The sequence below is a fragment of the Anastrepha obliqua genome, chromosome 4, assembly GCF_027943255.1.
Source record: "Anastrepha obliqua isolate idAnaObli1 chromosome 4, idAnaObli1_1.0, whole genome shotgun sequence".
Taxonomy (NCBI): domain Eukaryota; kingdom Metazoa; phylum Arthropoda; class Insecta; order Diptera; family Tephritidae; genus Anastrepha; species Anastrepha obliqua.
In genome coordinates, this window is record NC_072895.1 from 44,204,641 (window position 1) to 44,213,313 (window position 8,673).

The 8,673-nt window shown below is 33.0% G+C and overlaps 1 non-coding gene across 1 annotated transcript; it reads left to right on the forward strand.

Annotated features, from left to right (window-relative positions):
• Window positions 1–7,752: 7,752 nt before the first annotated feature.
• Window positions 7,753–7,826, forward strand: Trnat-agu (transfer RNA threonine (anticodon AGU)). Its single transcript has one exon. It is a non-coding gene; the product is annotated as a tRNA-Thr (tRNA).
• The last annotated feature ends 847 nt before the right edge of the window (window positions 7,827–8,673 follow it).

Genomic DNA, 8,673 nt, shown 5'->3' on the forward strand with positions numbered 1-8,673 from the left:
AAAATAAATAACTCTTTAGATTCCCATGGATGTACTTGCGGCATTGGTTTTTGAAGGGCAATTTAAAACAAAATGTCTCAGACACCTCCTTAATGATTTCGCTCTTTTATAAGGAAGGATCAAGTTTTGAGTTTGACATACAAACCAGTCAACAGGCGGCCGAATGGCGCTATCCTCATGAGCCGAAACCCAAAAACCCACGTCAAAGTCGGTTAAAAGTGAAAGTTATGGTACTCGTTTTATCTGATTATCATAGTGTTGTGCACTCGAAATTCATTCCAAATGGTTCTACGGTAAATAAGGAATTTTATTGGAAGTTATACGACGTTTGAGAGAGAATCTGCCTAGGAAACGGCCCGACTTGTGGAAAGAAAAGTCATGGATCTTGCATCATGATAACGCACCGTCTCACAAGGCTCATATTGTGAACACTCTTTTGACCAAAAACTTGACAAATATCATCGAACAACCACGGTATTCACCGGATTTAGACCCCTGTGACTTTTTTCCTTTTCCCAAAACTTAAATTGCCACTGCGCGGACGCCGCTTTGAGTCGATAGAGGCCATTAAGGGGAATTCGCTGAAGGAGCTGAAGAAGATCTCTTCAAACGCGTTTAGAAGGTGCTTTGATGACTAGACTAATCGTTGACATATGCGTATTACTTCGAATGGAGTCTTTTTTGAAGGCGACGAAATAAATTTTGATGATTAAACAATTATTTTGCATTTTATTGAACAATTTCCTGTACTTTTTTAACAGAATGTAGGTTGCCCCTAACATGATTATTGAGCAATAAGAAAATAATTTGTTTACGCACACAACAAATTATTAAAAAATAACTTTATTTTTAATAATAATTGTATTCATATTTAATTTATTTTTTAATATAATAAAAAAATAATTTTATTCATAGTTTATTTATTTCTTTAAATAATAAAAAAAGTGTTTTCTTTATATTTAATTTATTTTTTAATAATTATAAATTTGATATTTTTTCTGAAAATTTTTATAAATTACTTTCTTTTCATGGCCTAATATTTTTCGAATAACAAATTTTTCAAAAAAGCATTTCCTTGAAGTGTAACATTTTCAATTATGAATACTTAACAAAAGGTATACAAATTTGCACCCCAAGTACTCCAAAACTACGAATTCTTAGAAAAATCGGTGATGTAATGTTTCTCTTTTCTATGAAATTGCACCGAAGTTTACTCAATATGATCCGGGCACAAGCCGGCTGGTGTTTGGAGATGAGCTTTCACAAAATGAAACTCCACATTTCATTAAAACTAAGGCGATAATTCTAAATCGACAATCGGCGCACTTTCACTTCCACTGCCACTTTCAACAAGGAATGTAGCTGTTGCAAGAAACAAGATAGGTACCTATATTACTCTAGACTAGATTTCTCAGCGTATTTTACATTTTTCTATTAGTTCCCATTTTTTTCTTTTGATGATACTAAAAAGTTAGATCACATCAGTTTCGTTTGGGAATTTCTTAATTTTCTTCGAGTAAGCCCACTTGAAATGCATTTACCTTATCAGAAAATCCATTGTAAAAATCTGCCATTGGCAATTGCCGTTTTGCCAAAATGTTACAATTTACATTTGCATATGGTAAACAACAATAGTAAAAGCAGTAAGCGGATTTCGCTATATTCGCGTATCTGATGGCACTTACGGGTAGCTGTAAAGATCTGAGTATATTATACACAGGAATGGAAATATAATGACAGCAAGAACTTTAAGCCAGCTACCAACTTAGCAGTGCGGCTCAAAATAGCAAGAAGAAAGCGATAGCTGCTGCTCCTACAACTGTGTCACAGATACCTGTACTGAGTATTTGCACAGAGATATTCATTTTTACTCCCCAAGTATACACACACAACTCGTTTATTGTTGCAACATACGACATGCATTGTTACTGTTGATATAACAACATAAATATTTTAAATGGCTTCTTATTACAATTTTTCATTATCACGCCAAATCTGACAACTAGCGAGGCAAAGTCAGCCAACAACAGCCAACCAACAAGTCAACAAGCTTTGCCAGTTACGCTCGATTCTCTTATTTTGATTCCGCTTGCCGCTTACCATAGCATTTTATAGCAATTTTCATAAAGCGAGAATCATTTCTTTATAACAACGAATGTTATCAATGAAATTTGCATTTTCATATTACCAAGCGCACAGCCAAGCGGCTACTGTTTGAGCCAGGAATACGAACTGACTAGAAAGAAAGCAACAGCAAAAAAGGCAGCAGTAGAAAACTAAAAGAAATAAATTACAGAAAGAGCCTGTGGCAAGAATGGGATAACAGTGTTCGTCGGTGATGGGAGCCAAGGCACGGAAACGACATTTCACGTTGCATAACTTTAAGCGAAATAATAAAATAAAATTGGAAAAAAATTCTCAAATGAGACTAAAAACATACATACACACGAGTATGCAGATACTATATTGGCAATAACAACAACTAAGCATATGCGCTTGTACAACACAGAATAAGTAGGTACGCTTACATATACCCGATACAAAGATACATTTGCTCTGATAAATGTGGCAAGTAGAAATTTTCTCGACTTGTGGGCTAAATAAAACAAAAGCAAGGAGTTGTGAAGTCTTGAAAAATAAGAAATAACCAAAGCACCAACAAAGGCGCAACAAAGCTGGAGGCACACCAGCTACTGCTGCAGCCTCTGTAGAATTGTGGGACTTTGTTGTTGTGGCTTATAAATGCAAATGAGCTGGCGAACATGGCAGGAAGACAGTGAATGTTGGCAAAGAAATGCAAAAATAAAAGAAAGTCGAAATAAAGTAAAAAGTTTGCCAAACGTAAGATATAAAAAACTTTTCGCAAAATTTTGCTGCTCCAATTCTTTACTGTCGAAGTGGTTTTTGCTGAGAACTGAGAGGTGGTGGCAGCGAAAAGAAGATATTTCGTACATTGAACGGGAGTTTTTTGTTAGCTAAAATAAATAGCTTGGCGCTAATTGCATATCTAAGACTGAAGATGATGTAAAAATTAAAATTTAAGCAAACATAATGCAATGAAAATAAAGAAATTAAATATACTACAACAATTAAAAAAAAATTAAACAATAAAGAAATTAAAAAAAGGAAATAAAAGAAAATAAATTAAAGGAGAATAAAAAGAATTGAAAGAAAATAAAATAAGGAAAAATAAAGTGAAATAAAATAAAATCAAATCAAATAAAAGAAAACATAAATTAAGAAAAACATAAAATAAAATAAGTTGAAATAAAAATATAAATAAAATAAACTAACATGAATCTCAGATATGCTACCCTGAATGATCGAAGATGGTAAAACAGGAGCGGGAATGAATGGGCCCTAATTTAAAAAATCGATTCCAATGGGTCTCTACCCAAATATATTTCAGGCAGAAATACATGCCATTGAGATATGTGTGAGGGAATGTCTCCGTGGAAAAATGAGAGGAACTCACATTTACATATTTTCAGATAGTCAGGCGGCTTTGAAAGCACTATCAACTATCTATCAACGACAATCACCTCAAATAGGCTACATGACTGCCTGAACCTTCTTTATATGCTAGGAAACTTGAACACACTATTACTGGGTTGGTTTCCTAAACACGAAGGACTCGAGGGAAACAAAATAGCGGACCAACTAGTAAAAAAAAGTGGGAGAAATGCTCCTAAGTGGTCCTAAGCCTTTCTGTGGACTTACAAAGGGCCACATCAACGAAACTCTCAGGCGGTGGGAAGTGAAGAAGTTCGTTGAACACTGGCGAAGCTCTATCGGCCACCGTCAAGCGAAACAATTCCTAACGACGGACAGAGGAATTTCTGCTAAGCTACTTTCACTTGACAGAGTGGACTTAAGACATTTAACGTGTTATTTCACAGATCACTGTAGCCTGAGAGATCACTTAAAAAAATTGCCCTCTCTGAGACCATCACTGCCGATTCTGTGAAATGGACACTGAAAATTCAGAATAAATTCTTTGTAAATGTCCTGCATAAGGCAGAAAACGGCTACAGCACCTTAGTGGTATTGCTGTGCCTCCATAAAAACTATGGAACAATAAGCCCCCGAATGTGCTAAAATTTTTAAAAAGCCACAAAATATAGGGTACCTTAGCAGGATTTGCGCAATATATCTACTTTGGTTGCAGTGCGCAGTAGCCTAATAATAATAATAATGATTTAAATTAGGCAAAATAAAGGAAAGAGAGTAAATAAAATATGATTTAAAAATATTGGTAATTAAAATATGATTTAAACTGTTACATAAGGAATTTTTATTTTTTGAGTTCAAGGTACAGCCAAGACTTCTAACAGTGGCGAAATATCGATAAATAAATAGAAGCGAGATTTTGTTTTGTTGTTTTATTGTTAAACTGGCCTTGAGCCCACAACATAAAATTTAGGGAATAAAAATAATATATAAGAATAGGACAATTATGAAACAAATTAAAATATTGTAAAATAAAGTAAAATAAAAAAATTAAGGTAAAATTTATCTAAATCAAATAAAAAGTAAAACAAAAATAATAAAGAAATTATATATAAAATGAGTAAAATAAAATAAATTAAAAAAATGCTAAAATAAAACAAAGGGAATAAAATTAAATAAAAAATAAAACAACAATAATAAAATGATGAGATATGAAATAGAGTTACATAAAACAGATTAAAATAAACTAAAATAAAAAAATATACAAAAAAAGTTATTTAAGTTAAAACAAATTCAAATTAAACAAAAATAATAAAATTACGAAATATAAAGTCGAGTAAAATATATTAAAATAAACTTAAATAAAATAATTAAACAGTAAAGTAAAAAAAATAAAATACCACGGTGCTACAAAATAAAAAAAATCGAAAGAACTCTTCAAGTGCACGTTTTATTTCAAGACCAGTACAACACAAAACTGTGTTTAGAAAATTCAAAACACCTTCAAATTTTTTATTTATTGTTAAAAACCAATTTATCATGTTTTTGATGAAGTAAAAATACATAACTAATCCATTTTTCAAGCGATTTTTTATTTCAACATGGTCTTGGAAAGGGGAGTGTATGTGCGTTATGAATGTATATAATTCTAACGATTGACATTCAAAAGAAATTTTCAATAACAAACTCTGATTTGTGCAATTTTTCCACGTTTTTTTGAATGTAATGCAATTTTTTGGCCACTATTTTCCAACGGGCACCACAAACATATACATATTTTTAAACTCCAATAAAATGTGCTCAAAATAAGCTATTTCTCATCTTCATACATTGTAGTTGTAACTGCAAAAGTTACGATTTTGTTTTTTTAAGTTTTTTTCCATATTTTTAAAAATCCAGCTGAACCGAGACTGCGAGAAAATACCGCATGACCGATAGTGCTTTACTGCTCATTGTGGCTAATTTTGAAAGACAGCAATAAGTTTACATAACTATGAATACATCTAACTTATCAAAACTCGTTATAACCCAAGCTTACCTAATCCAAACTGACCAACCGAAGCTGCATGACACAGCAGAACCGTTTGCAATTTGCTGGTAAGCATGTGCAATTTAATGAGTGTGAAAAATCATCACTCTTGAATGATCAAGAGATTGTAATTTTAATTTTTAAATAAAATAAGTAACTTTTAATAAAAACATTTACTTCACAAATGTTTAATTTTTTAACAGTATTTTATGTTGAAATTAGCCACTCTTGTATTACATGGAAAAAACTCAGCTCAGATTGCGTTAGATTCGTTCCGGCTAATGAAGTTTGGTTAGGTTGATTTTAGTTACGAATTTCCTGTAAGGTTATGCTATTTTGAGTTATGCTAGGTAAAGATGCATACGTTACGTTTATTTGTAGATGTTTTGAATCGAGTACACATAAAAGTACAATGCAATCGGTTCAATTGTTACGTAGGGTTTTATTTAGTGAAGTGAGATTAGGAGTTGTTATTAGGAGTTATTCAAGGTTACGTCGAGGTTGGATAGGTTGGCATTGCAAACTAATCAAAATGATTTCCTTTTGCAATGCAGAAAAGCAGCACAATGGGTTCGATTGTCATACATTGTATACGGTTGGATTGATTTCGATAACGTTAGGTTAGATGAGGTTTAGTTAGGTAATACTACGTCCGGCTATGTCAGAAAATTGCAGAAGTAAGTCAGCAAATTGCGTTATAATATTCTTTTACCGTCTCTTTTCAACTCAAGAATGTTCTGTTTTTATTTCATTTCTACAAAAACGTTCTTCAGTTGGAAAATTTCTTACAATTTTGATGAAATAATGCTTGCTAGATTCGGAATGGACACAGGTATCAGTAAATATACTTAATTATACCTTCTACTCAAATATGAACGAGACGTTATTAATAAAACGGTCCGCGGATGACATATGGCAAAAATAATTTTTTTGTTTTTTGGTAGGACTGTTATAAGTTTACATGACAAATTTCAGCGTGATATGTCACATAGTTTGTTTTCTGTGCTACTGTAAACAAGTCAAGCTTGAGTGTGTTCTTCGAATTTATCGATGGAAATTCAAGTTGAACAAAGAATTTGTTTGAAATTTTGTTATTCCAACAAAATTTCGGCTTCAGATGCCTTAAAAATGTTGCAGACAACCTATGGGGACTCTGTTCTATCGCGTGCACGTGTTTCCAGTGGTACAAATCGTTCAAAGAGGGCCGTACATCAACCCAAAAAACCACGCCAAAGTCGCTCAAAAATTAAGGTTATGCTGACTGTTTTTTTTCGATTACGAAGGTGTGGTGCACTCGGAGTTCCTTCCGCAAGGCCGATCGGTTAACGCTGAATATTATTTAGACGTTTTAAAGCGTTTGCGCGAGAACATTCGTCTTAAAAGGAAGGAATTGTGGGACAACAAGTCATGGTTCTTGCATCGCGATAATGCACCAGCTCACACATCACGTCTTGTTCGCGATTATTTGAACAAAAATAATGTTAATATCGTTCCGCAAGCACCGTATTCGCCTGATATGGCTCCATGTGACTTTTTCCTGTTTCCCAAGCTCAAGTTGCCGCTCCGTGGAAAACATTTTGAGACAATTGAAGTCATAAAAGAGAATTCGAAGAACACACTCGAGCTTGACTTTGTTTACAGTAGCACAGAAAACAAACTATGTGACATATCACGCTGAAATTTGCCATGTAAACTTATAACAGTCCTACCAAAAAACAAAAAAATTATTTTTGCCATATGTCATCCGCGGACCGTTTTATTGATAACGTTTCCTTCATATTTGAGCAGAAGATACACATATTTCGCGAATAATAACGGAGAACCGCATTAAATTTGCAAATATGAATGTAGTGAACAAAACTTTCAGTTTACTGATTTTTTTGTTTTACGAAAAAATCCGTTACTTCGACACATTTTCATAGATTTTTGAAATTAAATGCTTTTTACATTCGGAGTACACAGCTATAAGACTTTCTACTAATATATAAACCTTTCATTTCAATATTATCGACAACATCTCGTTAAACTCGCAAAAATTGGAAAGGTTGGCTACAATATAAGTTTCACAAAATATTTGCTTTATTTCATGTTGTTGTAACATAAACAAAATCTTGTGAATATTGTGCTATTATTTCATCAATTTGCTCAGTTGTTATTACTCACAAATCTATTCCTCTGATTGCTAGCAGAGAAATAAAAACAAATAATCACAAAACACACAAAGATAACAGCAAAAAACCATTGAACGCCAAATAAAGACGTTCAAAAATAGTGGCGCCGTGGCTTAGTTGGTTAAAGCGCCTGTCTAGTAAACAGGAGATCGTGAGTTCGAATCTCGCCGGGGCCTTGGGTGCAGAGGTAGTTGCAGTACACTACATTTTCAGCACTTGTAAATATTTTTAAAATATTGTGACGAATTTAGCATAAGTAAATTAAGAACATGAAGTGATTGATTGCGGAATAGAATAAAAATGCTGACTAGCAAGAGTAGATGGATACATATTGAACAAGTATCAGTATACGAGCATGTTAGCAGGGCGGCATATCTTATGGGTCCGAACTATTGCCTACCATTCAATCACATTTTCTTTAAAAGATTTATAAGATTGTTATATTTAGATATACTTGGAGATTTATATCGTCAGTTCAAGGAATTCTTACGTAGAACAATGGATTTTCAAAGAAATATCACAAGAAAAATTACTTTACAGAAAATAACAGAAAAAATTAAAAGGAAAAAATAAAATTGCTCTCAGCAAAATGTGGGTACTTGGAGCACGGCACATGGAACAAGTAGTTAGCAGTAGATCAAAAACAACACGGGCAATGTATTTTGTTTTTGCTGTTGGACCCTAGAATGTAAAAATCTATAAACAAATATTGAAAGTTTTTAGTAATTCAAACAAAATTTGGCAATTTAGAGACCAAATAAATAGAAAACAATTAAATCAGCGGCTCCGCTGAGAAAAAAAAGCTGTAAATGCTCTCACATCTAAAATAGTCGAGGTGCCGCCTTGGATTTTCTCTGAAATATATTTAGTATTACTTGAAGCTTTTTTTTAAGTCATATAAATCAAAGAGAGTGCGGCGTAAATTAATTAAATTAATTTAATTAATTTCTTTATTTTTTTAGCCTCTACCAAACCGAAGTCTCGACCTATAGTCTTAGCTACTAGTACCTTTCGTAATGTAAT